This window comes from Austrofundulus limnaeus, unplaced genomic scaffold, assembly GCF_001266775.1.
Source record: "Austrofundulus limnaeus strain Quisiro unplaced genomic scaffold, Austrofundulus_limnaeus-1.0 Scaffold24, whole genome shotgun sequence".
Taxonomy (NCBI): Eukaryota; Metazoa; Chordata; class Actinopteri; order Cyprinodontiformes; family Rivulidae; genus Austrofundulus; species Austrofundulus limnaeus.
The window spans coordinates 3,296,049-3,303,109 of NW_013952426.1; the positions used below are offsets into that span (position 1 = coordinate 3,296,049).

At 39.0% G+C, this 7,061-nt stretch overlaps 1 protein-coding gene across 1 annotated transcript in view; it reads right to left on the reverse strand.

The window, feature by feature from the left end:
- Window positions 1-7,061, reverse strand: part of cdh24b (cadherin 24, type 2b) — a 241,800-nt gene that overhangs the window by 140,006 nt on the left and 94,733 nt on the right. The window lies entirely within an intron of this gene.

Sequence of the window (7,061 nt, forward strand, 5' to 3'; positions counted from 1 at the left end):
CCCCCCCACCTCGACTTTTGCTTGGACTGTCATGCGACCTCTCCTCTTTTTCAGCCTCCTCTGCCCTCTTTCGTGTGAAAGACAGACAAAGGGAGGACAGCAAAGCTCCCTGGCTCATGGGGCTCCTTCAGGGCCACAGGGAGAAGCGCCGCACACGGTCCTGGCTAAAGCATAAATTTTAGCTCAAGGTCACGGTCACAGAGCTCACACAGAGCTATGCATAATCATGGCTGTTACTCCTGCATGGCCTCGTTACTTCACACATTCCCTTCATCGCATTACAGATTAAACACTTAAACATTGGATTTTTTTTTTCACCACTGACACAGCTCACCTTGAAGGGTTAAAACCTCGGGCTATGAACCAGTTTCCAACACCAATTGGCGCTTTATTTTACAGTAACAACAAACGTTCTCGGGGTTACACATGCTTCAACCTATTTCCAGGGTTAGAAAAGAATATGTGTCTTATATTAAGCTGAAGCGAGAGCAGATGAATTCTGAGAGGCTCACAGATTCCCAGAGATGAAAAACAGGCATTCTTATATATATTCCAGAGATCAGCGCTTTAAATTCTGACACCTGCTTTRCTGATTTGTTCGACATTATCCCGAGATGAAACACAGGCTATAAAGAGCGCGGGGAGATTGGAAGTAAAGAAGCAAAAGGCACGTTATGTCTCCTTTGAATACCATTTTTAATAGACTCCAGTGTTGGCCCTCTTTTCTTCTCGCTCTTTTACCCACGTATAGCCTTGTTCCTTAAAGTCATCCCCGCCTATTACTTCCTCTGTGTGAATCTGCACCCACTCAGCACAGAGACACATTTAAACGCAGCCTCCGCTGAGGCTCAGAGTAAAATGGTGTTTAATTCTTTGACTCTCTTTGCCATGTACTCGTTTGTGTTTTACCCTGAACGCCCCCGAGTTGGCGCTTTTGGATTCCCGGTTACGTCTTTGCCTTTCGTTCTCTCTTTTAGCAGCTCACTTAAAGCTTCAGCCGGCGGTGAGGTCAGGCGTGGGAAAAGTCAGTGATCTCTTAGACCTTCTTTTTTCTCTCATTTGCCTTAACTGTTGCAAACGCTCTTCTTGTCTGCCAGCAGGAAGTTATTAACCTTTTTCTTACTTTCAACTCTCGCCCGTTTTTCCCCCCTTCCTCTCCTCTCTCTTTATCTATACATCATTAGCCCTGCTTTTACTTTAACATACGACCCCCACATCATCCTTCCTATGTCCTGCATAGTAATCGTCTTCTCTTCTACCTTGTTATCCACATAGTCTCCCGCCTCCCTCCCTCCCCCCGCCCGCCTGCCTGGGCTGTAGTTTCTCACTAATTGCCGTCTCACCCCTGCTGCGCTCGGACCCGGAGGCTAAATGGTTTCTACAGGAAGCATATGAAAACAAAGCAACTTCCTTTTTTTCCCCATTATTGATGAGTTAGTCATCAGGAAATGTGTGTGTTTACAGCTACTCTGGCCTTACTATTGGCACAATTACGCTTTATTTTTTTTCAAAATCACTTTCCTTCAATTTCATAAGCAGCCCTTTTATCTCTGGAGTGTTATTTGTAACTTTGAAGCCATATTTACAAGGTTGCTGTGTTTTCTGATRGCCTGTGTTCTGACGCAGCGGGCTGTGGATTCATTTTGGACACAAATATGTACTTAGAATCTACAAAAAGTTGTTTTGTACTGCTTCCTACACAAGTGGAGCACAGAAGTTTGCAGTAGAAATTATTTTACCTTCAGGTAGCATAAGTGATCTCTGCTCAAGCTAAAGTACCATTATACAAAAAGAAAAAGAATTCTTTACAAGTTAAAGTGCTGCTTTAAAAGACTTAGGGACAATAGTAGGGGAAAAATTGTGAAAGTATCTCATTAAATACAGTAGTTCAATTTGAGTTGACATTTTATGTGATTTTTTTTAAAACATCTCTGTTTAAGCAGCTTCTTATTTATGCAGCTCACAAAAGTAAAGCTAATCTGACCTGCTTTAATCACATCTTTAAACAGCAGAAGAGCCTGAGGGGATAAAATATACTCTCCTAAAAAAACTAAAACAATAAATTATTCAAATACAATTGTGTTTTAGAAAGTTACTCTAAAGTGTTGTATGCAAGCTATTTTCCGAATCAAATTTAGACAAAAACGAAAGTTTTTTATTTACTTAAATTTTTTAAATAAAGTTATGTAAAACAAGAAATATTTTCTTCTAGCCCACATTATTTTATTCTAAAACTGTGAAATAAATGCCAGCAACATACTCAAATAAATTGTGACACAAAATCTGAGAAAAAAATACCATTAGCAACATTTAAAAGATTCTACATTTAGAAAAATAACTGCTTTTCAGTGATGGTTCCATAGTTGGATGTGAAAATAATGTAAATACTTTGAAATTATATTAGAAAAAAAGAAGAGGTTGTGATCACAAAGATCATTTTATGTTGAGAAATGTTGCAGCTACTTTCAAACTAACAGGCACAGACTGCAATACATCTTGTGATCTATATGTTGCAAATGTTTTTCAGCTACTAACAGAATAAACTGTAGCTTAATATTTTTACTACATAATGTAYCATTATTGTTTAGTTTAATGCTGATTAGATGTAGCAGCAATTTTGTATTTGATTCACTCAAAAAATAAATCTAGCCAGGAGTAATTTTTTTGCAGTTTCACTACAATCCATCCAGCAGTTTATGGAATATTTTGCTGAGACAAACAGGGTTGACACCAACAGTGACTGTCAAGGTTTTAAGCAAAAATGTCACTAATTCTGTCGTGTTCAAGGTTGGGCACAATGCTCAGTTACCAACCCACCAAATTTTAGTTCAATATCTAGAGAACTGATTAAGTTACAGCCATTTATCAAGGAGGCAAAGGTTAAGAAAGTGCAACAACCATCTTTATTTAGACTAATTCCAGCAGGTATTCAATTGTAAATGTCAGCCCAATTATACATTTCTGAACATTTCATAAAAAACATTAAAAGCTGTGATTGTGTTTGCTAAGGTCAGTTAGCTGTGGTTGTCACAAGTTTGATTTACTCCAAAAGATCACTGGTGTAGACATTTATCTAACTGTATCTAAGACTATTATTAAAGTCTGTTCTGTGGTCCAGGAGTTATTCTGCTAAYGGCAACAGTGGTAACTCCAACAGGTAATCTTTGAAAATGGCACACAATAATTAATTGAGTCTAAAAAGTYATCAGTTATAAATCCAAAAATCACATTGAAACTCAACCACTTTTAAACTCATGTTAAAAGTCAGCACTGTGCAAAAAATAATGTCCAACTTTGATCAAAAAAGACACTTGAAAATAACTCGGAAAAACAAAACAGATCCTCCTTTTATCCTGAAATACAACGCAGAGCTGTAATCTACAAGACTGTGCTTTATAAAACACAACTATTTAAAATGTCTTTCTCTCAAACGCTTCAAGATGATTTATGTTGAAGTTATTTTGATATTTTTCCTTTCCAACTCAGAGTATAAATAGCAGAGTTTCTGTGTATTTTTTACCTGTTAGTACATCAGCAGAGTACCTGTGTATTTTTACCTGTTAGTACTTCAGCAGAGTTTCTGTGTATTTTTTACCTGTTAGTACATCAGCAGAGTACCTGTGTATTTTTACCTGTTAGTACTTCAGCAGAGTTTCTGTGTATTTTCCTACGAGAGGTATCAAAGTGCAACTTCAATTTGAATTCATTTTTACAACACTAAACTTTTCATTTTGAATCTATTCACACAGAATTACAATTATTTTTGATTAGTGACAATAAATTTCTAATACAGAGAGATGCAAAACAACTATTTATAATAGTACTTGTATGAAAGCCAGTAATAGTTGTCACATCTAATTTTGACTCAATGTGTTTGGCGTAACCACGGTGTTAAGTTGCACGTTGCATGGCGAAAGTGACTGGGGTGGAGGGGTGGACTGCAGGTGCATAAACGTGGCTCATTTGCTACCAATGACGGAGATAAATATGAAAGATGTTTGCCGGAGCAAGAAAAAAAAAGGCATTAACCAGTTTCCGATCTCCTTCTTGTACTTGCATCACACTGACAATTTCCTACAAGTGTTTTTGCAACAGCACGTGAGTGCAGGTTACCCAGAGGGGCTGTGCAGAGGCACAGGAGTTATCAATAACCCATTGGTCAGAAACTGGGTTGGTTAGAGTTCTTAAGATGACCTCAGGCAGGATGAGTCTTAACTGTAGTTTGAAGGGCAGTTTTTGGCACTTAGTATGGATGAACGTTGCACAGTTGGTTTTATTCKACATCAAACATTAATATTATCTTGTTTTGTATTGATTTCTGCAGGTTAAATTTTCCTCCTGTGTACTATCCATGGTACATAGACATCAATGTTAATTGTATAGTCTTTATTACTTTGTGAATTTCAAATGCACATTATGATGTTAATGATATGCTAATGATGAAGATCGCCCAGGTCCATTTCCTCTTGTGCTGTACGAGTTGGAAAGAAATGCACATTAGCCAACGGGCTGCTAGGTAATGCAAACACTAAAGCTTTTATGAAAGGTGAGTCGGTTCAAGATGGAATTTCCTAACATAGAGGAAGAAACGGTTTCGCTCCTGTCACGTTTTCTCTCCACACGAGGTATTAGGGAGTTTGCATTTCAAGAGAAGCGTAAGAGGAGAAGAAAAGCTAATCAGAAAGGGGTGTTTTTCTTTTACTTTTTTCCTTTTAATCCCTGCTCTGCTGAGGCGCCTTTTCTCCTAGAAAAAAAGAGAAAATATTCTGCGTTTATTTCACTCAGCCTCTGCAATCACTTGAAACCCCATTACAGACCATGTGACAGTATCAATTAAATTCACAATTATCACCAGCAAGCGACACTTCAGTGTGAGAAAATATAGCAACATAGYTTTGTGTATGTGTGTGTTTGTGTATGTGACTCTGTCCTTGTGTATGTGTGTGTGAGGAAGAGATACAGTCAGTCACACAACTCACTTCTAATAAATGTGGTGAAGGGGGTTTGTGCTCTTTTTGGGCAGTTCTTGGAAATCCATACACAACTTTGTCAAAAGGCAATCTTAGATCCCTGACAGAAAAAAAGCATTTTAAGGCACATCTCCAACAACAGAAGATAGGCAATGGTTGCTTTACTCATGGCTTCTTTAAAGGGATCCCTGATTAGTTGTAACATTAGATTTTATTTATTAAACATATATTTTAACTGTAAAACAAAGACTGTAAAAATACTGTAGGCTGTTTAGTTTTTATAATTTTTAAACTAAAAGTTTAAAAATATAGTATACTGACGGTGCCATTTTATTTACACGCAAAGAATTTTGGATAAATGATGACGTGGATAGGTTATCGGTGCGAGGCTATAGCAAGCTATATCCACCCTGAAAATATGGATGGAGGACCACAATTTAACTTGTATGTCGCGCTAGCGACGGGCTAATACATATAAGGCAATATAGCGTTGGTGCTACTGCAAAGGCTAACAGGCTAAGCTGAGTTTCTTCTTCCATGAAGCAGCTCTGTTGTCCTCCATCCATATTTTCAGTTACAGGCTGAGTCATTTCTACCTTCTCCTCTCTGTCAACGCTCTCTGGTTTCATTTAAAAGAGTCGATCATCAGATATTGTCCAAGATTAACCTTCAGGGTGGATATAGCTCGCTCACACCGAGGACCTATCCACGTCATCATTTACCCAGAATGCTTTGTGTGTAAATAAAATGGCTCCGTCCGTGTTGAAATATATTTAAAAAAATTACAAAACTAAACAGCCTACAGTATTTTTATAGTCTTTATTTTACAGTTAAAATGTGTTTATCAAATAAAGTCTAATGTTACAACTAATGGGTCCCTTTAAGCATCTTTTCAGTCTCTAAAATTGTTCGCAACAGAGCAAGCAATTATCAAAATCCAATARAAACTACACTGGGTTGCTGTTTCACAAAACTGACCCATAATTCATTATCAGTTTAAGAAAAAAGAGCATTTGTCTCCCGCTGACATCACAGATAAGAGCCTTGGCTCTTGTTTCCAGCTTTAGAAGAGATTTATTCCCAATGAAAAACAATGATGAAAAGACAGACCAATGGTTTGCTTCTAAAAGATTGTATAGCTGATCTTAGGGGGTAAAGGAAAGCAGTAGTAGAGGCAACAGTGTTTGTCGTTGACTGAGCTGGACCTGGCAGATGGAGCTATTCTGGCTCGAACAGTCCAGTCGCTGTCCTTCCCACCTACCAGCGCTACAATAACTCTCTCTATTAAAGCACGCGACAGAGGGAGAAAACACGGCAGTGTGTTCACATTGATCTCTTTACCTATAGCGCCCACACTAGAGCCAAGAAGATTAAAAATTCATAAGCGTATTAGGATCTATAAGAGCATTATTTATGTGTGCTGTCACTGTGTAATACAGTGGGGTACTAATCATACACATCTCTGACTGAGAACACGCACAAAATACACAGTCACAACAGTGCTCTGGGTGCACTCCAAGTGTCAACACTATCATAAGGACGAGTGTGTGTGTAGCCTGGCATTGTTCCCTTCTTGAGTACCATACAATGTGCTGGCATGAAYACCTGCTTGACACAGCAGATTGGCACTAATGGCTTTACACGCAACGCCATCTGTAAGCTGGACTGCTGCCTCGCGCATCTTCTCCGAGCCCAGTAACAATGCTTCACAGCACTCTGCTCAGACCTTCATCCGTCAGGGTGCAAAAAAGCAAAAGAAGCCAAATTAAATGTTAGCTAAACAGCAGGGAGGCTGCACAGAAATCAGGTGAAGCTTTGCCCATCTGCTTATTAGGGCCCCCCCAAGAAACCACAAAGCAATTCGTGCCTTCTTTGTCTATCAACTGCAAAACACTTCCCACTGAGCTGAAGTTCATAAACACCAGCTCAACTTGAAGCACTCGCACACAACTTGAGGCACTCACACACAACTTGAGGCACTCGCACACACCAATCTCTCTCTCTCTCTCTCTCTCTCTCTCTCTCTCTCTCTCTCTCTCTCTCCTGTTTCCCACTGCCTCTGTCGGTGTCTCTCGCCCTCTCGTCCTCTTT